Source organism: Papio anubis, chromosome 17 (assembly GCF_008728515.1).
Source record: "Papio anubis isolate 15944 chromosome 17, Panubis1.0, whole genome shotgun sequence".
Classification (NCBI taxonomy): Eukaryota; Metazoa; Chordata; class Mammalia; order Primates; family Cercopithecidae; genus Papio; species Papio anubis.
This window is the reverse complement of record NC_044992.1, coordinates 22,418,253-22,444,307: the sequence shown is the minus strand read 5'-3', so window position 1 is coordinate 22,444,307 and position 26,055 is coordinate 22,418,253. Positions and strand designations below refer to the sequence as shown.

The 26,055-nt window shown below is 43.1% G+C and overlaps 1 protein-coding gene and 1 non-coding gene across 2 annotated transcripts in view; one reads left to right on the top strand and one right to left on the bottom strand.

The window, feature by feature from the left end:
• TAOK1 (TAO kinase 1) overlaps positions 1-26,055 on the bottom strand; it is a 172,468-nt gene that overhangs the window by 122,767 nt on the left and 23,646 nt on the right. The window lies entirely within an intron of this gene.
• LOC116271104 lies at positions 15,368-15,473 on the top strand. The gene has a single exon (XR_004179548.1). It is a non-coding gene; the product is annotated as a U6 spliceosomal RNA (small nuclear RNA).

Here is a 26,055-nt window from a genome sequence, read left to right as displayed (position 1 = left end):
GGAGGGGTCCCTGGATAAACTCCAACCAGCCTGCCCACTGAAGTGGAGCCTCATGAAGTTCACACCTGTTACAGCACAGAGGAGCCTGGCCCCTGCTCTTCCTGTGTGGAGGCTGAGATTCAAACAGCTGGGTGAGAAGCACTCTAGCAAGGGACTCTGGCCTTGCAGAATATCCTTGTTTCCCCTTTTATTCCCTTTTCATCCAATAAAACCCTGCTTTACTCACCTTTAAACCATCTGGGAGCCTACATTTTCCTGGTCATGGGACGGACAAGAATCCCGTCTTTAGCTGAATTAAGGAAAAGTCCTGCAACTTTTTGGCGCCCAGCATGGGGCTTGAGAAAAGTGAGTGAAATGGGAACTCAAAACCTCTAGCTGTGGTTTCTAAGCCTTTTCATCCTCAGACTTCTGAGCTTATGGGAAACTGCACCCCCACCCCGTCGCTCCTGGGGGTCGGGGGCCTTTTCATCATCTTTTGCTACTTTTTCAGGAGGGACTGGGGAGCAGCAGATCCCAGCCACTCTCCCCTCCATGTCAGGACTAGGACGCATGGCCCAAGGGTCCCACACAGCCTATCTATTGGCTGGGAACAGCCAACAGACTGGTTCCCAGACACATCAGGGCAGCCTTCCCCTTACCCAGCCAAGGGGTTTCAACTCTATGAGACAGAAATTAAACTTTTCTCCCTGGTGAAGGAACCACTTGCATAAGAATAGAGGTCAGGAGTCCGAGACCAGCCTGGCCAACATAGTGAAACCCCGTCTCTACTAAAAATACAAAAATTAGCAAGGCATGGTGGCCCACACCTGTAGTCCCAGCTACTTAGGAGGCTGAGGAAGGAGAATCACTTGAACCTGGGAGGCAAAGTTGTGGTGAGCCGAGATCGTGCCACTGCACTCCAGCCTGGGCAAGACTCCGTCTCAAAAAAAAAAAAAAAAAAGAAAAGAAAAAGAAAAAAGAAAAATTCAAAGAAGTTCTTCCCCAGGCATTTTTAAACTGTTTCTTTTCTTTCCCCTTCTCTAACCCATCAACAGGTTAACCTTTAAAATATCTTTTTCCCTTTAGTAGGCCAGGCCCCCCAGCTATCAGTTTATATTTTCTGTAAAGCTTTAATTGTGAAAAAGGATTTGTGGGGCTAGTCTTGGGCTGCGGCCAATCTGGTGTGCTTTGCATGTCTGTATGGTTCCTGCTACAAGCCTCCCAACATCCTAAGGGCATGGCTTCTAACTCCCAGGCAAGTCTTTGTTTAGCAATCCTGCCTTAGGGAATGTTTCTTTCTGGTTTGACATCTGCATGTTTTCCTAGCAGCCCAGTCTCTTAAAGGGCCCCACCCAGCAAATGGGTTTTCTTCCACTTCTCTGTGTGTGTACTGCATGTGATGCCTGTAAAAAGAGCTCTAATTAATTTGGACTAAAGAAAGACAAAGGCTTGGCTCTAATATTTTTTTAAGGCAAAATAAATGCTGTGGTACTTTTCAGTTCATGTGACTTTAATCTTCAAGAAATAAAAACAGCTAGCCAGGCGCAGTGGCTCACGCCTGTAATCTCAACACTTTGGGAGGCCGGGGTGGGCAGATCATGAGGTCAAGTGATCGAGACCATCCTGGCCAACATGGTGAAAGCCCATCTCTACTAAAAATACAAAAATTAGCTGGGCGTGGTGGCACGCACCTGTAGTCCAGCTACTCGGGTGGCCGAGGCAGGAGAATCACTGGAACCTGGGAGGCGGAGGTTGCAATGAGCCGAGATTGTGCCACTGCACTCCTGCCTGGCAACAGAGCAAGATTCCATCTCAAAAAACAAAAAGAAAAGAAAAGAAAAAAGAAAAAGGAAAATAGCCCTGAAGACTATGGTAAAATGCAGGTCAAATCCAAAATTTCCTAAGTGTTTTGAGATTATAAACTGTCTGTCTTGCCTGCTTCACAACTGTTAAGGCCTGGGAACACGTGGAATCAACCATGCCCTTAAGTAAGAGAGCAAACCTTGGCTGCAGTTAGCACACATTTAAAGCAACTCACCAAGTTTTACCTTAAAGTTAAAAATTGCTAGGAGTTCACTGAAACTACCAGAAATAGATTTACATGGAAGGTGAGTAAGAACAGTGAAATGTGGCTTTTAGTAAAAGGTTATGAGAATGCATGGAAATGTAAACTTTTGCCTAGAGTTACAGAATTGAGTTAAATTAGGAAAAAGGTGAAGGTTCAAAGAAGTGGTGGAAGAATTGTAAAAATCTTGGAAAAGAGGTTATCTGTGTGTACATAGTGATGAAATTCAAAAGAGGGTATTATATGGTTTTTCTGTAAATTGAGCACTCAAATAAAAGCACAAGGTTTTCCCCTAAGGTGCTAATCTGCTCTCTGGCAAAATTTGTAAAGCATTATAGAAGGTTTTTTGGGCCAGGCATGGTGGCTCACGCCTGTAATCCCAGCACTTTGGGAGGCCAAGGCGGGCAGATCACAAGATGAGGAGTTCGAGACCAGCCTGGAAAACATAGTGAAACCACATCTCTACTAAAAATACAAAAAAATTAGCCAGGCATTGTGGCAGGTGCCTGTAATCCCAGCTACTTGGGTGGCTGAGACAGGAGAATCGCTTGAACCCGGGAGGCGGAGTTTGCAGAGCCAAGATCACACCACTGCACTCCAGCCCGGGCAACAGTGCCAGACTCCATATCAAAAAAAAAAAAAAAAGTTTTTTTTCTTCTTTAAAATTTTTGAGTCATCATTTTGGCAAAACTTATGGTAATCTCAAATTTTATTTCGTAATACCAAGTGTGTACATTTAGCAGCCTTCCCAAAATCAAACTTCAGTTTCAAAATTGTCTTCCCTGGCATCTGACTTTTCAGATACTTCAGAGGGCCCCTGAAGTGTCTAGAAAAGAAAGGCAAACAGGATTATGTGACGCATTTAGGTACATGGAATTGCCAAAATGACCTTCAATCTTCTTTAGGTTATATCTTAGTAAACAATGCTGATGTATGTTCCAAAATTTTATGGGATTTCTAAAATTCTAATGTCCCAGTATATGCTATCAATCAAAATTAAGGTTAAGTTATTGTAAACTATGGAGATAACCAAACTTCTTTGCCAACTGTGTTTCTGACCACTTGGCTATTCACAGACGATTGTTGTCTTGTTTTAATCCTGTTCAGAAGATGGTTTATAATAGGCTGTAAGACTTTAATAGGTGCTCTCAAATACAGACTTCAGACAACTTTGGAGATTGTAACATTTTAATAAAGGAAAATGAACAGGACTCATGGAAGAGCTGAAATGTTTACAAGTATCAAGCAAAACAAGAGTTAACGAAATGGACTGAACTCAGAAAGCTGAAGCAACCTTTTTGACTTTTGGTTGGAATATTGCTGATCCTTGTTTTGTTTTTCAGAGTCAAGGAAACTCATTTTGAACTATTTATGGCCTTTAATAATTGAGTAAGGTATACTCCTATAAACAAAAATTTGGAGCATGTATGTTTCTCTCTGCCTGGTGCCTCTAAAATTTGGAAACTATCTGTGAGTATTCTTTAATTTTTTGATTTTTCAAATTTAAAATTTTTTTTTTTTTTTTTGAGACGGAGTCTTGCTCAGACGCCCAGGCTGGAGTGCAGTGACCGGATCTCGGCTCACTGCAAGCTCCGCCTCCCGGGTTCACACCATTCTCCTGCCTCAGCCTCCCGAGTAGCTGGGACTACAGGCACTCGCCACTACGCCCGGCTAATTTTTTTGTATTTTTAGTAGAGTTGGGGTTTCACCGTGTTAGCCAGGATGGTCTCAATCTCCTGACCTTGTGATCCGCCCGTCTCTGTCTCCCAAAGTGCTGGGGTTACAGGTGTGAGCCACCGCGCCCGGCCAAAAATTTTTTACTTATTTTTGAGGCTCGTTGCCCAGGCTGGAGTGCAATGGCTCAATCCCAGTTCAACGCAACCTCTGCCTCCCGGGTTCAACCGATTCTCTTGCCTCAGCCTCCCAAGTAGCTGGGATTACAGGCACCAGCCACCACACCCAGCTAATTTTTTTTGTATTTTTAGTACAGATGGGGTTTCATCACGTTGGCCAAGCTGGTCTCGAACTCCTGACCTCAGGTGATCCACCCACCTCGGCCCCCCAAAGTGCTGAGATTACAGGCATGAGCCACCGCACCCGGCCTATCTGTGTGTATTCTAGGAGCTCCAAGTTTATCTTGGGACCTTAAGAGGAGAGGATCCCCCAACTCATAGATGTTTCAAGGTCTTATCTGAGATTCCTTGGGGAATAGAGTTCCATCAAAGCCAACCTGAAAGGCCTATGTAGACATAATTATTCTTGCTACACTTTAGGCAAATCATCAGGTCAAGTATAGGACTAAGGGATTTTGCAAACCACTCAGTCCTATCATGATTTTTTAACAAAAATGAGAACTGAAAAGAGAGAAATCATGTTCTACAATTTATCATACATTTGTCATTAAATTAGAAACTCATTAGTTGTTTTTAAATTTTCACCTACATTTTAGACTAACCCTGCTTGTTCCTGTGAACCAACCAGCAATCTCCAGCTGCACCTCAGAAAGAACAAGAGGGATGGGTAACGTAAAAATCTGGACCAATATTCTAGTTCTGAGCAATTATCCTTCAAATTCTTCCAGGTGATGGGAATACACAGGATGCCCATCACTCAGGTTTCCTTTTGGGAAAGTAAGACCAAGGGAGCTAACCAAAGCCAAGCACCATGCACCCAAATCCTAGCAAGCATAACTAGCGCCACCAGTTATCTGGGTGTGTCACAAGACATCTTTTCCTCTCCCTTACTGCAGGAGGCCTCAGTTCCACAGTTTGACCTTAGCATTCGGCTTATGATAAGGAGTCCATGCAACCCCCTGAAACACATTTTTGTCCCAGACTCAATTCCAAATTTCGGGTCAAAGCCCTAGGAAAAAAAAAAAAACTGGATCTGAGGCAGAGGCAAATGACAACAGAGGTTAAAAGGCACATCACAGGTGAGCGTGGCTGACTCCTACTGATTAAGCCAACTCCACGTTTCCTGTTTCACAGATAAAGGCCACATTAATATCCATGGCATAAATGAGGCCTAGGGAACTCCAAAGCTACTGACAGTAGGTGGGAAAGAGACATAGGTGAGACAAATAATTCCTATTGTCTAGACACCCCTGCTTCATGGATGCAAGCCACTTTGGTACTCATGGTGGCACCTGACAAGGTTGCCAGAACTCAGGGATGCAAGGACAGAAGACTGAAAGAAGACACTCTTTCCTCTCACCCTCATGTATCCGGGGTATCTGCTAGGAAAATAAGGGAACCAGGAAGGTCTGCTTCCCTCTTTCTAGATGGGTAGCCATTCATCTTCAATCTGTACCCCTTTCAAATGCATCCCGAACCTCTGGGACTCCTTTAAAAAGCGCCTTTTCCCCTTTCTCCTCAGTTCTCTCTTCACTAATAGGTAATTGTGTTTCTGCACTACAAGACACTCCCCTTAAACGCATCTTCCGAACTAGAAAGAGTTAATTTCCCAAACTTTAAACTGGTTGGCTTAGGATTGGGCTCAGAGGAAGGGAACCCAAAAGCCCAACATGCCAGCAAAAGGGTAAAGTTTCTTTACCAGTCAAGCTTTTGGCCTCCCTCTCCCTGTGAAAATTGGTAAAAGGCCTCAGAATTTTTCGGCTGTCCTTACCCCTCCCCTTGTTTCGTTTTGATGCATGTTTTCTAATAACCCGGTTTGTCTGTTCTTGCCTTCAGGCCATCAAACTCCAAATGGTCATGCAACCAGAGCCTCGGATGGTGACCCTTTCTGCTGGGAACCCCTAAATACGCCTCTTAGGGGGCTCTGACTGCTGTTTCCCCCAAAACAGCCCCCTCTGTCAGCAGGAAGCAGTTAAGATCGGTCTTTCTCCGTGTCCTTAATCTAACAACTGTTAGATTAGAGGGGAAATGAGACAGCCAGGTGGGAGGGGGTCCCCAGAGGAACTACAACCAGCCTGCCCACTGGAGCTTAGCCTCAAGAGGTTCATGCCATTTGCAGCTGGGGGGAGTCTGGCCCCTCCTCTTCCTGTATAGAACCTGAGATTTGAACAGCAGGACTGGAAGTGCTCTAGCAGGAGACTCCGGCCTTGCGGGGTATCCCTATTTCCCGTTTTCACCCAGTAAAATCCTCTGCTTCACTCACCCTTTAAACTGTCTGCAAGCCTAAATTTTCATGGCCATGGGACGGACAAGAACCCTGTCTTTAGCTGAACTAGGTCCTGCAGTGCTAACAGAGCTGCCTTAGTTGATTTCTAGAGTGAAGAATCTTTTTACATTCTTTTTTTCTCTTCTTCTTTCTTTTTTAAGACAGAGTCTAGCTCTGTCACCCAGGCTGGAATGCAGTGGCGTGATCTTGGCTCACTGCAACTTTCACCTCCCGGGTTCAAGGGATTCTCCTGCCTCAGCCTCCTGAGTAGCTGGGATTACAGGTGCCTGCCACCACATCCAGCTAATTTTTGTATTTTCAGTAGAGATGGGGTTTCACCATTTTGGGCAAGCTGATCTTGAACTCCTGACCTCATGATCCGCCCACCTCGGCCTCCCAAAGTGCTGGGATTACAAGCGTGAGCCACAGCACCCGGCTACATTCTTTTATTAGCCCTGTAACTGAGACTCAAACTCTACTTACCTTCTCTTGCATTACCAGTAATTCAAAAAGATAACCATGATAAGGCCCTGGAGAGTCAGTGGTTCATGCCTATAATCCCAACACTTAGGAAGGCCGAGACAGGAGGACTGCTTGAGCCCAGGAGTTTAAGACCAGCCTAGGCAACACAGCAAGACACAGTCTCTACAAAAAATTTAAAAATTAGCCAGGTGTGGAGGTAAACACCTGCAGTCCTAACTACTTAGGAGGCTGAGGCAGGAGGATCCCTTGAGCACAGGAGTTTAAGGCTGCAGTAAGCTACAACCTGAGAGACAGAGCAGGACTGTTTCTCTCTTAAAAAAAAAAAAAAAAGAAAGAAAGAAAAAGAAAAAAAAATGTGGCCAGGTGTGAGGGCCTCATGCCTGTAATCCCAGCACTTTGGGAGGCCAAGGTGGGTGGATCACCTGAGGTTAGGCGTTCAAGACCAGCCTGGCCAACATGGTGAAACCCCATCTCTACAAAAAAATACAAAAATTAGCCGGGCAGGCCAGGCACAGTGGCTCATGCCTGTAATCCCAGCACTTTGGGAGGCCAAGACAGGTGAATCACAAGGTCAGGAGTTCGAGACCAGCCTGTCCAATATGGTGAAACCCCATCTGTTGGGAACAAGTCCCCAAACCTGGCCATAAACTGGCCCCAAAACTGGCCATAAACAAAATCTCTGCAGCACTGTGACATGTTCATGATGGCCATGACGCCCACGCTGAAGGTTGTGTGTTTACCAGAATGAGGGCAAGGAATACCTGGCCCACCCAGGGCGGAAACTGCTTAAGGCGGTCCTAAACCACAAACAATAGCATGAGCGATCTGTGCCTTAAGGACTTGTTCCTGCTGCAGAAATCTAGCCACAGCCCATCCCTTTGTTTTGGCCCATCCCTTTGTTTCCCATTTTAATTAATCTATAATCTATAGAAACAATGCTTATCACTGGTTTGCTGTCAATAAATATGTGGGTAAAACTGTTCCAGGCTCTCAGCTCTGAAGGCTGTCAGCCCCCTGATTTCCCACTCCACACTCTTAATTTTTCTGTGTGTGTGTCTTTAATTCCTCTAGCAATGCTGGGTTAGGGTCTCCGAAACTGAGCTGGTCTTGGCACCCATCTCTACTAAAAAATACAAAAATTAGCCAGGTGTGGTGGCACATGCCTGTAGTCCTAGCTACTCGGGAGGCTGAGGCAGGAGAATCACTTGAACCCGGGAGTCAGAGGTCGCAGTGAGCTGAGATTGCGCCACTGCAATCCAGTCTGGGCGACAGAGTGAGACTCCATCTCAAAAAGGAAAAAAAAAATTAGCCAGGCATGGTGGCGGGCACCTGTAATCCCAGCTACTCAGGAGGCCGAGGAGGCAGAATTGCTTGAACCAAGGAGGCGGAGGTTGCAGTGAGCCGAGATTGTACCATTGCACTCTAGCCTGGGTGACAAGAGCAAAACTCTGTCTCCAAAAAAAAAAAAAAAAAAATTTTAACCTATAAACATACTTATTTACATTTATTTACTTATAAAACCGTATGATGTCTCCACTTCAATATCTCAAAGAAATTTCTAACTCAAAATAATCTAGTCATTCAAGCCAATCTTCTTTGAGTTTCCTATAAAGTGTGCTACACTAATGTATCCAATTTAGTAATCCAAAAACCTAAGTTATTTTTCACAATTTATTTATTTAAATAAATAGAGACAGGATTTATTTATTTAAATAAATAGAGACAGGATTTAAATAAACAGAGACAGGATCTTGCTCTGTTGCCCAGGTTGGAGTGCAGTAGCACAAGCACAGCTCACTGCAGCCTTGATCTCCTGGGCTCAAGTGATCCTCCCACCTTAGCCTCCTAAGCAGCTGAGACTACAGTCACACACCACCACGCTCAACTAATATGTTTTATTTTTAGTAGAGACAACTCTTGTTATGTTGCCCAGGCTGGCCTCAAACTCCAGAGCTTAAGCACTCTCACCTAAGTGAGAACCTGACCAAAAAGGGGGAGTTTTTTTAAACAAAATTCTGGGAGGTCATTGTTCTGGACTAAATTCATGCACTAGGCCCCAGCAAACCAAGCCAAAATGGAGTCATGTGCGCTAAGACTTTAAGGAAACACACAGATTCTAGAACAGACCAAGTTTTGTTTTTTCTCCAGCAAATTTCTATAACAAACAGCATAGGCATCCACTCCCAAAACTCCCATTAAGTCTTTTAATCGATTTCATTTCCTCTCACCTAGAGACCACCAAGCTTCAGATGATCACGCAACAAAGGTTCCAGCCAGTTCCAGGTGAAGACACCACCCCTGTCTATCAAAAAGCTACCCTCCCTCCACCAGACAGAACAGGGTGAGAGTTCCGTGATCTCCAACAGGTAGGGACTACGCCCCAAATCAGCATGAAGCAGTTACAGAAGAAAGACCTTCAGTCCCTCTGCCTCCCATAAAGATTTATGGGGATCACGTCTCAATCTTGGAGAAAGATGAGGCAGGACAATAGGGTCTAGAGTCAGGGAACCTAAGGCTATTTCATGCCAACTTCCTAGAACTAAATTGAAAGGAAAACCCTAACTTTCCACGCCTAAGTAACAAAAGGACCAGAGGCTACTCCCTTTGACCTTTCCTGAGCACTGCAGACGGGAAATTGGCTGTACCCAACAAATTAGACTGATTGCTGGTGGAGTCTTCACTTGCAACTTTGTAACTTTACCCCAGCCTCTGATTGGTTGCTTTTTGCAGATGTGAAGTTACAAAGTTTTTGCAACCAATCAGATGTCTGTACAGGAGTGTGACCTTTGTAACGTCACATCAGCCTCTGGTTGGCTGCTTTCCACAACCAATCAGACTGATTGCAGGCTACTGCTTCAGTTACATGAGGCGAGCATGAAGCGGCCAATGGGAAACCTATAGGGGGTATTTGAACCCAAGAAGATTCTACATCTGGGCTTCTTGAGCTGCAGCTCGGGTGTGCTCCCACACTGTGGAGTGTACTTTCATTTTCAATAAATCCCTGCTTTCATTTTTTTGTTACTTCATTCTTTCTTTTCTTTGCTGGACATTTTGACCAATTCTTTGTTCAAAACGCCAAGAACCTGGAGTCATGACCCTCTACCGGTGAAAAATACAAGTCCTCTCTTTTTATCTTTTTGGTTCGAATGGAAGAAAAAACTCTTGTGAGTTTTCCCAAAACTCAACATTTTTTTTTTTTTTTTTTTTTTTGAGACGGAGTCTCACTGTGTCTCCCAGGCTGGAGTGCAGTGGCGCGATCTCGGCTCACTGCAAGCTCCGCCCCCCGGGTTCACGCCATTCTCCCGCCTCAGCCTCCCAAGTAGCTGGGACTACAGGCGCCCGCTACCGCGCCCGGCTAGTTTTTTGTATTTTTAGTAGAGACGGGGTTTCACCATGTTAGCCAGGATAGTCTCGATCTCCTGACCTTGTGATCCACCCGCCTCGGCCTCCCAAAGTGCTGGGATTACAGGCTTGAGCCACCGCGCCCGGCCCAAAACTCAACATTATTATAGTTTTCCTTTAATACTAAAGTAAAATTACAAGATAAAAATTAAATTTTACTGTCAACAAGATCAGGTGTATTGATTAGATCTTATAGTCTTATTTATCTCAAAATAAAAATAGGGCACACTGTATGACAGATATTAAACAAACTCAAAACTTCAGAGATAAAAGGTATCTTAGATGGACAAGGGTCTGAAGGGTTGGGTGGTGTGCTTAAGGTCACAGTTAATAACAAAACTAAAAAACCTAAAGGTACTAAATACAAGGTGGTATCCTAAATTAGATCCTGAAACAGAAAAAGGATGTTACTGGAAAATCTGGATAAAGTTGGTAGTTAAGTTAATAATATTGTAACAACGTTAACTTGTTAGCATTGACAAATAGACCATGGTTATTTAAAATGTTAACATTAGAGGAAAGGCCAGGCATGGTGGCTCACACCTGTAATCCTAGCATTTTGGGAGGCTAAGGTAGTTTTGGGAGGCTGAGGTGGCCAGATCACTTGAGGTCAAGTGTTTGAGACCAGTCTGGCCAACATGGTGAAACACTGTCTCTACCAAAAAATACAAAAATTAGCTGATCCTGATGGCGTGCACCTGTAATCCCAGCTACTTGGGAGGCTGAGGCACATGAATCACTTGGACCCAGGAGGCGGAGGTTGTAGTGTCCCCCAGTGTGGGGGACAGAGTGAGACTCTCTCCAAAAATAAAATAAAATAAAATGAAATAAAATAAAATAAAATAAAATAAAATCTCAGAGGAAAGTAGATGAAAGGTTTACAAGAACTCTGTACTATCTTCTTTGCACTTTTTCTGTACATCTGAAATTATTAAGTAAAAATAAAAGGCTTATTTTAAAATTCTAAATCTAAAACTGATTTCTAATCCAGAATACTTCCCATCTGTTTCCATAAGAATACCCATCTAATCTACAAAGGCATTAAGTTCTAAAACCAAGTATACAAAGATAACAAACTATAGCACCTGCCTGTAGCACCCTCAAACAAAAAACAATCAAAAGAAATATCCTCTAGTTTTCTGTTTAATAGGGAAAGGAACTAACACTCATTGACTTGTCGCTATATTCCAGGCATTTTGCTTATTTAATTCTCATAACTGGGGTGGGCGCAGTGGCTCACGCCTGTAATCCCAACACTCTGGGAGGTCAAGGTGGGAGGATCACTTGAGCCCAGGAGTTCGAGACAAGCCTGGGCGACGTGGTGGAATCCTGTCTCTACAAAAAAAAAGAAAAAAACACAAAATTTAGCCAGGCATTGTGGTGCACAACTGTAGTCCCAGCTATTTGGGAGGCTGAGGTGAGAGGATTCCCCAAGCCCAGGAGGCAGAGGCTGCAGTTGACCCACTGCACTCGGGCCTGAGTAACAGCCAGATGTTGTCTCAAAAAAGAAAAATATATGTGTAATTCTGACAACTGTTTTAAAATAATTGTCACCTCAAATTATACTTGAAGCTCAAAGCATGTAAATAATTTGCTCACTATACTAAGTAACAGAGCCAGATTTCCATAATACCTCATCATCAACTTTCTCTAGGTTATCTAGGCACTATACAGTCATCTGTGTATATAAAAAGAAGTATTTGTTACTAAATTTTACAGATTCTACCTCCACGGCATTTTTCACATCAAAATCCTCACTGCCAATCCCATTGCCACTACTTTTTGTTCAGGTCTGTTCTATAGCAAAACACCTCTCAAGCATTCCAATCTCTAGTCTTATTCCCTTTAGTCCATTCTGTACAGAACAGTAAAGAATAGTTTCTTGCTCAGCCTCCCAACATCTATGAGGTTTAGTAATGGTCTTAGATTTCCTTTCGAGATTATTACCTCTCCTCTGCCTAGGTATTCCCCTCTAGGAAAGGTGTACTTGGCTTTTGGAGCTTCTGAATCTTGAACAAATGATACAAGTCTGGAAAAAAACGGTTGGCACTTATTCATTTGGGTGGCATCCTGATGAAACTGTCAACTCATTCCTTGTATCAAGACCCCAGGAGCTATCCTAGACTCTCTCCAGCCTTCCTTTTCAGTCTATGAGCAACTTAATAGTCTTATAATAAAATTCTTCTCTTTTTTTTTTCTGAGACAGAGTCTAGCTGGAGTGCAGAAGTGCAATCTCAGCTCACTGCAACCTCCACCCCTGGGTTCAAACAATTCTTGTGCCTCAACCTTCTGAGTAGCTGTGATTACAGGCGCCCATCACCACGCCCAGTTAATTTTTGTATTTTTAGTGGAGACAAGGTTTCATCATGTTGGCCAGGCTGGTATGGAACTTTTGACCTCAAATGATCTGCCCGCCTTGGCTTCCCAAAGTGCCAGGATTACAGGCATGAGCCACTGCGCCTCATCAAGAAAATTCTTCTTAAGATAGTTGGTATCACTTCTCTGCTTCCAAAAACCCTAACAAATACATCACTCCTAACTCAAACAAGATCTCTAAAGCATTTCTTTCTATTCTTTTTTTTTTCTTTTTTTGAGACAGAGTCTCGCTCTGTTGCCCAGGCTGGAGTGCAGTGGCACAATCTCGGCTCACTGCAACCTCTGCCGCCAAGGTTCAAGCGATCCACCTGCCTCAGCCTCCTAAGTAGCCAGGACTACAGGCATGCAACACCACACCTCGCTATTTTTTGTATTTTTTGGTAAAGACGGGGTTTCACCATGTTGGCCAGACTGGTCTCAAACTCCTGACCTCAAGTGATCTACCCGCTTCAGCCTCCCAAAGTGCTGGGATTATAGGCATGAGCCACCGTACCCGGCCAAGATAGCTAAAGCACTTCTAAAGCATCACTCAATCCTCCTGCTCAAAAACTGTAACCTACAAGTTCTCAATATTATATAATCTTCTCCAGGTTAAGTTTTCAGGGTTCTCCCCATTTTGGTCCAAACTACATTTCTAAACTTATTTTCCACCAATGGCATTACATGTATTTATTAATGTTATTCTCTCTACTTGGAATGCTATCCACAAAACCCCCACATCTGTCTACAAATCTTATCCACCCTTCCAAATCTATTTCATTGTTGCCTTGTGTATCAATTCTCATCCAATTCCACTTCAAATGTAGTTGGTGCAACTAAGAAACTGAATTTTATTTAAGTTTTATTAAGTTTAACTTAAATTTATGGTAGCTAGGGGCCACCATACTGGACAGCTTAGCTCCAGCATATAATCTATTTTGCTTCACTACAAAATATTCAAGGAAAATATAAGAAGTTATTTAGGGGTTTCCATAATTTCACCAGGATTCCACTCCAGAACACCCTGAAGTTGCTCAGATCTAAGTTAGAGAATAACAGGCATAGAAAATCAAATTCAAAATCCATAACTAATCATACAATGTACCAACAGCTGGTCCTACATATGAGGGGCCTCTTAAGCCACTGACCCTTTTAAGAAATTGGAAAAAGGGACTCCTTTTAAGGATGTGCAACTCCATAAGGACAAGACATAAATAATGGATAGCACAACACAGGCTGAATTTCAGTCCTCACTCGCCCCTTAGACAGATGCCTGGCTTAGAGCCACACATTCTTCCCATATTCTCTTTCTTCTAGCCTTTTACTGCATCTCAGAATGCCTTTTTCTACCTTTGGCTCAGAAACTATCTCCTATATGTCCTCCCAGACTACTATACTTACTCTCTTCCCTAATCTCTAATTTGGATTCAGAACCCTCTTCTGTGTTTCTGTAATAATAAAATATCTCTGAAATTGCACTTATCATACTAGCTTATAATTACTTATTTTCTCCTTTGATTTCCTACCCTGGAACAATACGCTCTCTACAGATACAGGTCACATTTTTTCACCTTTACATTTTCACCTACTACATAGCACCTAAACATAGTAGGTGCCAAATCAATGTAACCATGAATCAAACTGATTCATTCTTATGTAAAATGCATGAAAATAAGAGAAATTTTGCAATCTTTAAATGACCTATCAATTTTAACAGAATCTAATTTCACTTGATCTTAGATTACAAGAACGATATTTTCAAACGTAATTTATCATCTTTCAATATCTCCTTTACTAAAGTAAAAAGTTTCATTCTTTTTTTTTTTTTTTTTTGGTTTTGTTTTTGTTTTTGACAAGATCTGGCTCTACCACCCAGGCTGGAATGCAATGGTGTAATCTCAGCTCTCCCAGGCTCAAGCCATCCTCCCACCTCAGCCTCCCAAGTAGCTGGGACTACAGGCACACACCACCCCACTCAGCTAATTTTTGTATTTTTTGTACAGAATGGGTATCACCATGCTGCCCAGGCTGGTCTCAAACTCGTGAATCTCAAGTTGTCCACCCGGCTCAGCCTCCCAAAGTGCTGGGATTACAGGCAGGAGCCACCAAGCCCAGATAGAAGTTTTAAAGTGAACCAAAATGGGCCAGGCACAGTGGCTCCCGCCTGCAATTTCAGCACTTTGGGAGGCCAAGGCAGGTGAATAATCTGAGGTCAGGAGTTTGAGACCAGCGTGGCCAACATGGTGAAACTCCATCTCTACTAAAAAACTAAAAAAAAAAAAAAATTAGCGGGGCGTGGTGGTGTGTGTCTGTAATCCCAGCTACTGGGAAAGCTGAGGCAGGAGAATCGCTTGAACCTGGGAGGTGGTAGTCACAGTGAGCCAGGATCATGCCACTACACTCCAGCCTGGGTGACAAAGTGAGATTCCACCTCAAAAAACCAAAACCAATAAGTATTTACTAACAAATTTAATGGTCTAACTTTTAAATAACTGTACTGCTAACTATCTGGTTGTTATAATAGAGACAAAGCAGTATATCTCAATAGCACATTAATCTTTAGTACAGGTAGAGTAATAAATTTTGTATATAATCTATAACGAAAAATGACAATTACACCAAAACTGTTAAAATATTCCAAAAGGCGGCCGGGCACAGTGGCTCACACCTGTAACCCCAGCACTTTGGGAGGCAGAGACGGGTGGATCACGAGGTCAGGAGATCGAGACCATCCTGGCTAACACGGTGAAACCCCGTCTCTCCAAAAAAATACAAAAAACTAGCCGGGCGAGGTGGCGGGCGCCTGTAGTCCCAGCTCCTTGGGAGGCTGAGGCAGGAGAATAGCGTGAACCCAGGAGGTGGAGCTTGCAGTGAGCTGAGATCCAGCCATTGCACTTCAGCCTGGGTGACAGAGCGAGACTTCGTCTCAAAAAAAAAAAAAACAATTCCAAAAGAAATTTACATGTGCTCACTTCAGCAGCATATACACTAAAACCCCAGAACAATACAGAGATTAGCATGGCTGCTGTGCAAGGATGACATACAAACTCGTGAAACGTTCCATTAAAAAAAAAATTTTAAACTTACGTAAGTTGTACAAAACTTCAAACTATTTTCTAAACAGCAAAAAGAGAAACTAAAGGTTAGCAGTCAACAAAGAAAACTTCTGACAAGTAATCTAACACATGACACAAAAATAGGCATCTCCTACTACTGACCTCCTTTTTTCTGATAAGCATAACTTCCAAAGAAAGATATGTAGGTCAACCAACTTCTGTACTTTAGCAACCAAGGAGAAGTGGATGAGTCTTCCTATTTCTCTGCCCAGTATTTCTTTTCTTTCCTTAGCAAATGTTACCATGCCTCTATTTACTTTTTTTTTTTTGAGATGGAGTCTCACTCTGTCACCCAGGCTGGAGAGCAGTGGTGTGATCTTGGCTTATTGCAAGCTCCGCCTCCCGGGTTCACGCCATTCTCCTGCCTCAGCCTCCCGAGTAGCTGGGACTACAGGCGCCTGCCACCACGCCCGGCTAATTTTTTGTATTTTTAGTAGAGATAAGGTTTTACACCACGTTAGCCAGGATGGTCTCGATCTCCTGACCTCATGATCCGTCCGTCTCGGCCTCCCAAAGTGCTGGGATTATAGGCGTGAGCCACCGTGGCCGATCTTTTTTATTTTTTCTTTGAGACACAGTCTTGCTCTGTCCTCCAGGCTGGAGTGCAGTGGTGCAATCTTGGCTCACTGCAACCTCTGCCTCCCAGGTTCAAGCGATTCTTATGCCTCAAGCTCCCGAGTCGCTGGGATTACAGGCGCACACCATGACGCCCAGCTAATTTTTGTATTTTTAGTAGAGATGGGGTTTTGTCATGTTGGCCAGGCTGGTCTCAAACTCCTGACCTCAAGTGATCCGCCCACCTTGACCTCCCAAAGTGCTGGGATTACAGGCGTGAGCCACCATGCCCCGTCTCCAAACTATAACTACTGTTCAATGAACCATTTATGTGACTCTGCTTATAAAAACAATAACTGAGTTTCCATGAAAAAATAATGTGCAGTTATTCGAAATGACGCTGTTTTGCTAAGTAAAAAGCAATGGCTTCTCACGACTGAAGTACTAAATATTTAATTTTATATAACTAGGTGATTACCAACTATCCTAATAAATCCTATTCTAGGATAAACTATTCTGCTAAATAGCCCAAACAGGCATTTCAGAAGTATGTAACTCTATTTATCCCTTGGTGCATAAAAGCACAGATTCATATTCATAATAACTGTGAAATCACTCCATGCTCTCACACTTCGACCAATGTTACAATATTGGCCATAATACTATGATAAAATTTAAACCAATAAAATTGTTTTTAAAACTTGTTGTATACAAACTTGGGATCAACTTCTGCTTCTGAGCAATGATAACCTAATTAGGACAAGATTTACTTTCCTGCCATAAACACCTGAGAAACTCGAAAAATATAAAACTACTTTTTGGACACTGAATAAGAGGCAACACAGGACTACGATCTCTGAGAGAAGCTAAACAAACAAGGTAAGTTGTATGGGTACAGGCTTTCTATCTGAAAACGAATGAATAATTATAGCTGACATTTCAACATTCCTCTCTATAACTGAGAAAACAAATACAGAAAATCAATCGGTACACAGAAAACGTAAACCACACTCAAACTAACTTGACCTAATAATTCACATTTATAGAACACAATACACAACAAATGAAGAATACACATTCTTCTCAAGTATGTATAGAACAACCAAAATAGACCATATAGTGGGCCATGAAACAAGTTTGCTTTTTTTGTTGTTTTTTTTTGAGACAGGGTCTCCCTCTGTTGCCCAGGCTGGAGTGCAGTAGCACTATCTCGGCTCACTGCAACCTCCGCCTCCCGGGTTCCAGCGATTCTTCTGCCTCAGCCTCCAGAATAGCTGGGATTACAGGCGTCCACCATCACGCCTGGCTAATTTTTTGTGCTTTTAGTAGAGACGAGGTTTCGCCATGTTGGGCAGGCTAGTCTCGAACTCCTGACCTCAAACAATTCACCCGCCTCAGCCTCCCAAAGTGCTGGGATTACAGGTGTGAGCCACCAAGCCCAACCTGAAATAAGTTTTAATAAATAAAGAATTAAATTCAGACAGTATGTTTTCTGACCACACAGAATTAAAGCATAAATCAAATATCAGAAAAACATCAAGAAAATTCCTAAATATTTAGAAATTAAACACACTTCTAAATACACATAGTTTGTCAAAGAGAAATATAAAAGTGAAATTGGAAAATATTCTGAATTGAAATACAGGGACATAGGAAAATTTTGTAACATTAAATCCTTATATTAGAAAAGCAGAAATATTTAGTATCAAAATACAAACATCCAGATTAAGAAACTTTAAAAAAAAAAAGGAAGCGCAAATTAAATAACAACATGGCAAAAGGAAATAACAAGCCAAAATCAAAAAAATGGGAAAAAAAAGGAAACCAATAAAGAAAAGTCAATGACACCAAAAGCTAGATTTTTGTTGTTATTGTTGTTTTCGTTTTGAGACGGAGTCTTGCTCTGTCACCCAGGCTAGAGTGCAACGAGGTGATCTCAACTTACTACAACCTTTGCCTCCCAGATTGAAGTGATTCTCATGCCTCAGCCTCCTGAGTAGCTAGGATTATAGGCACCTGCCACCACGCCCAGTTAATTTTTGTATGTTTAGTAGAGTGGGGTTTCACCATGTTGGTCAGGCTGGTCTCAAACTTCTGACCTCATGATCACCCACCTCTGCTTCCCAAAGTGCTGGGATTATAGGCGTGTAGTAGCATGCCAGCCTCAAAAGCTAGCTAGGTAACTCTGTAGACAAACTAATGTCAAAGAGAGAGAAGAAACAAATTACCAGTATCAGGAATTAAAGAGGTGATATCACTACAGACGCTATCAACATTAAAAGAAAAATATGGGATTATTATGAATAATTTTACCAGTTAATCTGATAACTCCCATGAAATGAAGAGTCTCTGAAAAAAACCACAAACTATCAAAGTTCACTCAAAAATAAACAGAGGGGCCAGGAGCTGTGGCTCATGCCTGTAATGCCAGCACTTTGGGAGGCTTGAGGCAGGCGGATCACCTGAGGCTGGTCAGGAGTTCTAGACTAGCCTGGCCAACATGGTGAAACCCAGTCTCTACTAAAAATACAAAAAAAAATCAGCTGGGTGTGGTGGCACGCACCTGTAGTTCCAGTTACTCGGGAGGCTGAGGCAGGAGAATCGCTTAAACCCAGGAGATGGGGATGGTAGCGAGCCGAGATCGTGCCACTGCACTCCAGCCTGGGCGACAGAGCGAGACTCCATCTCAAAAAATAAAAATTAAAAAAAAGGATAAATAGAGGACAGCGGCCGGGCGCGGTGGCTCAAGCCTGTAATCCCAGCACTTTGGGAGGCAGAGATGGGCGGATCACGAGGTCAGGAGATCAAGACCATCCTGGCTAACACGGTGAAACCCCGTCTCTACTAAGAAATACAAAAAATAGCCGGGCGACGTGGCGGGCGCCTGTAGTCCCAGCTACTCGGGAGGCTGAGGCCGGAGAATGGCGTGAACCCGGGAGGCGGAGCTTGCAGTGAGCTGAGATCCGGCCACTGCACTCCAGCCTGGACAACAGAGCGAGACTCCGTCTCAAAAAAAAAAAAAAAATAGAGGACAGCACAGTGACTCATACCTGTAATCCCAGCACTGTAGAAGTCGAGTGGGGAGGATCACTTGAGTCCAGGAGTTTGAGACCAGCCCAGGCAACATGCCAAAACCCAATCTCCACCCAAAATAAATTTTTTAACTAGCTGGGTGTGATGGCATGTGCATGTGGTTCCAGCTACTTGGGAAGTTGATGCGGAAGATCACTTGAACCCAGGAAGTCAAGGCTGCTGTAGGCCATGATGGCACCACTACACTCCAGCCTGGGTGACACAGCAAGACAAACAAAAAAAGATAACCTAACCCACTGTTTCTATTAAAGTAATGGAATTCATAATTAAAAGTGTTGCCTAGAGAAAACTCTAGGTCCACATGGTTTCACAGGGAAATTCTATCAAATATTTAAGAAAGAAATAATACCAGTTCTGCATAAACTCTTCTAGTATATAAACGTTTACCAACTTACCTTATGAGGTCAACATTACCATGATACCAAAACCAGATATGAACAAGAAAACTATAAACCAGTATCTCAAATGGGTATAATGCAAAAACTGCAAAAAACATTTACAAATAGATGCTGGCAGTTTATCAAAAGAATATATCATTATCAAGTGGGATTCCTCTCAGGAATAAAAATCAATCCATATAATTCACTTTATCAGTCTAAAAAAGCATAACTGGCCGGACGCAGTGGCTCACGCCTGTAATCCCAGCACTTTGGGAGGCCAAGGCAGGTGGATCACTTGAGGTCAGGAGTTCAAGACCAGCCTGGCCAACATGGTGAAACACCATCTCTGCTAAAAATACAAAAATAAGGTGGGTGTGGTGGCACGTGCTTGTAATCCCAGCTACTCAGGAGGCTGAGGCAGGAGAATCACTTAAACCAGGGAGTCAGAGGTTGCAGTGAGCCGAGATCGCACCACTGCACTTCAGCCTGGCGACAAAGCGAGACTCAGTCTCAACACACACACACACACACAAAAGTATAACCATAAGAGTTCAAGAGCTGTCCCCCAAAAAAGTCTTTGACAAATGAATGTGAATTAATTCATGACAAAAACTCTTAGAAAACCACAAATAGAAGGAAAGTTCCTTAACCTGATAAACAGCATCTATAAAAACCCTATAGCTGGCCAGGCATGGTGGCTCATGTCTATAATCCCAGCAATTTGGGAGGCCAAGGCAGGTGGATCACTTGAGGTCAGAAGTTCAAGATCAGCCTGGCCAACATGGTGAAACCCTGTCTCTACAAAAAAGACAAAAATTGGCTGGGCATGGTGGTGGGTGCCTGTAATCTCAGCTACTTGGGAAACTGAGGCAGAAGACTAACTTGAACCTGAGAGGCAGATGTTGCAATGAGCTGAGACTGAGCCACTGCACTCCAGCCTAGATGACAGAGCGAGACACTGCCTCAAAAAGAAAAAAAATCCCTAGAGCTAATATCATATGCCATGATAAAAGATTAAGTATTTTCCAGCTGGGCACAGTGGCTCACACCTGTAATCCTAGCACTTTGGGAGGCCAAGGCGGGCAGATCACGAGGTCAGGAGTTCGGGACCAGCCTGACCAACATGGAGAAACCACGTCTCTATTAAAAATACAAAATTAGCTGGGTGTGCTGGCACATGCCTGTAATCCCGGCTACGCGGGAGGCTGAGGCAGCAGAATCGCTTGAACCCGGGAGACATAGGTTGCAGTGAGCAGAGATTGTGCCATTGCACTCCAGCCTGGGCAACAAGAGCGAAACTCTGTCTAAAAAAAAAAGATTAAGTATTTTCCTCATAAGATGAGGAATAAGACAAAGATACCCACCATCACATTATACTTTAGGACCTACCCAGTGCAATAAGGCAAGAAGAAAAAAAAAAAAATAAGGCATTCAGATGGGCAAGTAAGAAATAAAACTGTACTAATAAACGTAATTGTGTACATAGAAAATCCCAGTCTACAAAATAGCTACTAGAAATAAGTGAATTTATCAAGGTTGCAGAATACAAAGTCAATATCAAAAAAATCAATTATGGTCGGCACTGTGACTCGCTCTTGTAATACCAGCACTTTGGGAAGCCGAGGCGGGTGAATTGCTTGAGTCTGAGACTAGCCTGGGCAACACGCAGAAACCAACTCTAAAAAAATAAAAAATTAGCCAGGCATGGTGGCATGCACCTGTAGTCCCAGCTACTTGGAAGGCTGAGGAGGGAGGACTGCTTTAGCCCAGGAGGCAGAGGTTGCAGTAAGCTGAGATCACAGCACTGTACCCCAGCCTGGGTGACAGGGTAAGACCCCATTTCAAAAAAAAAAAAAAATTAGCCAGGTGTTGCAGCAACACTTGTAGTCCCAGCTACTTGGGAGATTGAGGTGGGAGGATCACTTGAGCCCGGGAAGTTGAGGCTGCAATGAGCCAACATTCTGTCACTGCACTCAAGCTTGGGCGACAGAGTGAGACCCTCTCACAAAACAAACAAATCAATTGTATGTTTACATACTCATAATGAAACTGAAATTGGGGTGGGGGGTACACAACATTTTCAATAAAATTAAAAATCACAGCTGGGCTCAGTGGCACATGCCTATACTTCCAGCACTTTGGGAGGCTGAGGTGGGAGGATCGCTTGAGCTCAGGAGTTCAAAACCATCCTGGGCAACACAGCAAGACCTCATCTCTACTAAAAATCAAAACAAATTAGCCAGGCATGGTGGTGTGTGCCTGTGGTCCCAGCTATTTAGGAGGCTGAGGTGGGAGGAACGCTTGAGCCTGGGAGATGAATGCAGCAGTGAGCCTTGATCACACCACTGTACTCCAGCCTAGACAACAGAGAGAGAGACTATATCTCAAAAAAAAAAAAAAAAAAAATTGCCAGGCACAATGGCTCACATTCCCAGCACTTTGGGAGGCTGAGGCAGGTGGATCACCTGAGGTTGGGAGTTCGAGACCAGCCTGACCAACAAGGAGAAACCCCGTCTCTATTAAAAATACAAAATTAGGCATGGTGGCACATGCCCGTAATCCCAGCTACTGGGGAGGCTGAGGCAGGAGAATCGCTTGGACCCAGGAGGTGGAAGTTGATGTGAGCCGAGATCATGCCATTGCACTCCAGCCTGGTCATTAAGAGTGAAATTCCATCTCAAAAAAAAAAAAAAAATTTACAAAATAGAGATAAATCTAACAAATGTATGTATGATTTGTATGCTGAAAATTACAAAACACTGATGAGGAAAATAAGAAAAAGACTTGAATAAATAAAGAAATATACTAAATTCATAGATTGGAAGACTCAGTATTGTCAGGATATCAATGGTCCCACTAATGATCCAAAGATTCAACAAAATCCCAAAAAACCAGCAGCCTTTTTTGAAGAAACTGACAAACTGATTCTAAAACATACATTAAAAAAAGATAAAAAAAGCAAAGCACCCAGAATAGCCAAAACAACTTGAATAAAAGAATAAACGTGAAGAACTCTAACTGATGCCAAAACTTACTATAGTCAGCCCCCTGTATCCTTAGTTCCACGTTCCTGGATTCAGTCAACCTCGGATCAAAAATATTCAGAAAAAAACAATTCCACAAAGTTCCAAAAAGCAACACTTGAATTTGCCATGCACCAAGTAGTACACTGAATCCAGAAGAATGAAGTGATGTGTAGAGAATGCATTTAGTATTACAAGTAATCTACAGAAGATTCAAAGTATACAGGAGGATGTTTGTAGGTTATATGCAAACACTACATCATCTTATATAAGTGACTTAGGCATTCATGGATTGTATCCACAGGGGTCCTGGAACCAATCCCACACAGATACCAAGGAATGACTATATAAAGTTACAATAGGCTGGGTGCAGTGGCTCACACCTGTAATCCTAGCACTCGGGAGGCCAAGGGAGGAGGATCACTTGAGGCCAGGAGTTCGAGACCAGCCTGGCCAACATGGTGAAACCCCATCTCTACCAAAAATACAAAAATTAGCCAGGCATGATGGCACACACCTATAATCCCAGCTACTCAGGAGGATGAGGTGGAAGAATTGCGTAAACCCAGGAGGTGGAGGTTGCAGTGAGCCGAGATCATGCCACTGGACTCCAGCCTGGGCAAAAGAGCTAGACTCTGTCTTAAAATAAATAAATATATATACACACACACACATACACACACACACACATAGATAAAATCAGCTGGGCATGGTGGCATGCACCTGTGGTCCCAGTTGCTCAGGAAGCTGAGACAGGTGGATCGCTTGAGCCCAGGAGGTCAAGGCTGCAGTGAGCTGAGACTGCACCACTGCATTCCAGCCTGGGTAACACAGTGAGACCCTGTCTCAAAAAATAAATAAATAAAGCTGCAATACTCAAGACAGTGTAGGCCAAGGGGCAGTGGCTCACACCTGTAATCCCAGCACTTTGAGAGGCCAAGGTGGGAGGATCACTTGAGGTCAGGACTTGGAGACCAGCTTGGGTAACATAGCAAGACCCTACTTCTACAAAAAAATAAAAAATTAAAAAAGTTTAAAAATTAGCCAGGCATGATGGCATGTGCCTGCAGTCCTAGCTACTAAGGAGTCTGAGATGCGAGGATCACTTGAGCCCAGGAGTTTGAGGTTGCAGTGAGCTATAATCACACCACTGCACTTCAGCTTCATCAACAGAGCAAGATCCTATCTCAAAACAAAATGAAGAGGCTGGGAACAGTGGCTCACGCCTGTAAGTCCAGCACTTTGGGAGCCTGAGGCAGGTGGCTCACTTGAGCTCAGGAGTTCAGACCAGCCTGGGCAACATGGCAAAACCCCATCTCTACTAAAAATACAAAAATTAGCTGGGTGTGGTAGTGTGTGCCTGTGATCCCAGCTACTTGGGATGCTGAGGTAGAAGGATCACTGGAGCCTGGGAAGTCGAGGCTGCAGTGAGCTGTGATCATGCCACTCTACTGCAGCCTAGATGACAGAGTAAGACCCTGTGAAAGAAAAAGAAAGAAAAGAGAGAGAAGACAGAGAATGAAAGAATTAGATTTTATCAAAATTAAAAACTTCTGCTCTGTGAAAGATATCATTAAGAAAAAAATTTAAAAGCCATAACTGGGTTTCCAGTGGCAGGGTCTGGGGAAGGGGTGGCAGGTGCCACGTCCAGCCACAAAGATGGCAAGAAGGAACCCCTGAAACAGCCCAGAAAGCAGAACAAGGCAGAAACAAAAAGAGGACTAGAAGAAACTATAGGGAAGGCGCCCCTGGCCACAGATGTAATTAAGAAATCTGGCAAAAAGTAAGCTGTTCCATGTGCCTGAGGCGATGGTGACCCTTGATTTCATTCCCTGCTATACCATCTTTTGCCACCTATAGCTGGACTGAAGTGTTGTATTGGAGCCTGTTGTACATTTAAGAATAAATTTTTGTGGGAAAAAACAAAAAGCCATAAACGAAAAGAACATATCTGCAAAACCTACATCTAATAAGGGCTTATCCTGAATACCTAAAGAATTCAAAACTAAACAATAAGAAAACAAACAACCCAACTTAAAACTGGAGGGGAGGGATCGGGGGCGGTGGCTTACGCCTATAATCCCAGTACTTAGGGAGGCCAAGGCAGGTGGAGCACCTGAGATCAGAGGAGTTCAAGACCAGCCTGGCCAACATGGCAAAACCCCTAATAAAAAATACAAAAATTAGCCAGGCATGGTAGCAGATGCCTGTAATTCCAGCTACTCAGGAGGTTGAGGCAGGGAGAATTGCTTGAACCCAGGAGGTGGAGGTTGCAGTGAGCCAAGAAAGTGCCACTGCACTCCAGCCTGGACGACAGAGTGAGACCCCATCTCAAAAAAAAAAAAAAAAACTGGTAAACTAAAGTAAGCATAATTCAGACCTTTACCATATCCCCGGCACTGTCGTCGATGCTGGGTTCAGAAATAATTAAGTGGGAGGGGGAAATATGATAAAAACTTGATTGTAATTGCATTTAACAAATATTGATTAAATAAACTAAAAGACATAAAAGAATAAAAGATATCCTTGCCCTGAAGATTACCCCTTTTAGAAAATTAATGAGTTCAAATTTTGTCTCTCTACGGTAGTATCAAACTAACACTGAATACAAGTCCAAGGAGGAAAACTAAAAACTCAAGTTTTAGTTAAAAATGTTACTCAGCAAAGTTTTAAAATTAAACAAGCCTAAAAGATGGCAAATACATACTTTCAGCTTGCATTAAGGAAAGAAGCCATTCAATGTGTTCTATTTAATTTGTTGTATTATTTAATGTAACATTTAAGTAGACAACGTAATATTTAATTTGTATTTCCAATGTATAACTGCCCCTTTTCCGATGATCCAATTAATTTCTCTAAGACTTCTCTCTGAGAAGTCTTAGAAAAACCAAATACTTCTCTCTGAGAAGTCTTAAGACTAGCTTTTTTTCCCATTAAATCTAAAGGGTACTGTGAATCTTCCGTGTGACTTATTTCTCTCTATGCTTTGAAACGAAGAAGAGCAAAAAAATTATCAGACTTCTAAATCTATCCAATAAAACTAAAAATAAATAATGTTGCAATAAAATCCCTGTACATCTTTTTATTTTTTGAAAAGGAGTTTCACCGTGTCGCTCTGACTGGAGTGCAGTGGTGCAATCTCAGCTCACTGCAACCTGTCTGGCAGGTTCAAGTGATTCTCTTACCTCAGCCTCTCTAGTAGCTCGGATAAAAGGTGCCCGCCATCATGCCCGGCTAATTTTTTTTTGTTTTTTTTTTTTGAGGAGGAGTCTTGCTCTGTCACCCAGGCTGGAGTGCAGTGGCTCAATCTCGGCTCACTGCAAGCTCCGCCTCCCAGGTTCACGCCATTCTCCTACCTCAGCCTCCTGAGTAGCTGGGACTACAGGCGCCCGCCACTACACCCGGCTAATTTTTTTGTATTTTTAGTAGAGACAGGATTTCACCATGTTAGCCAGGATGGTCTTGATCTCCTGACCTCGTGATCC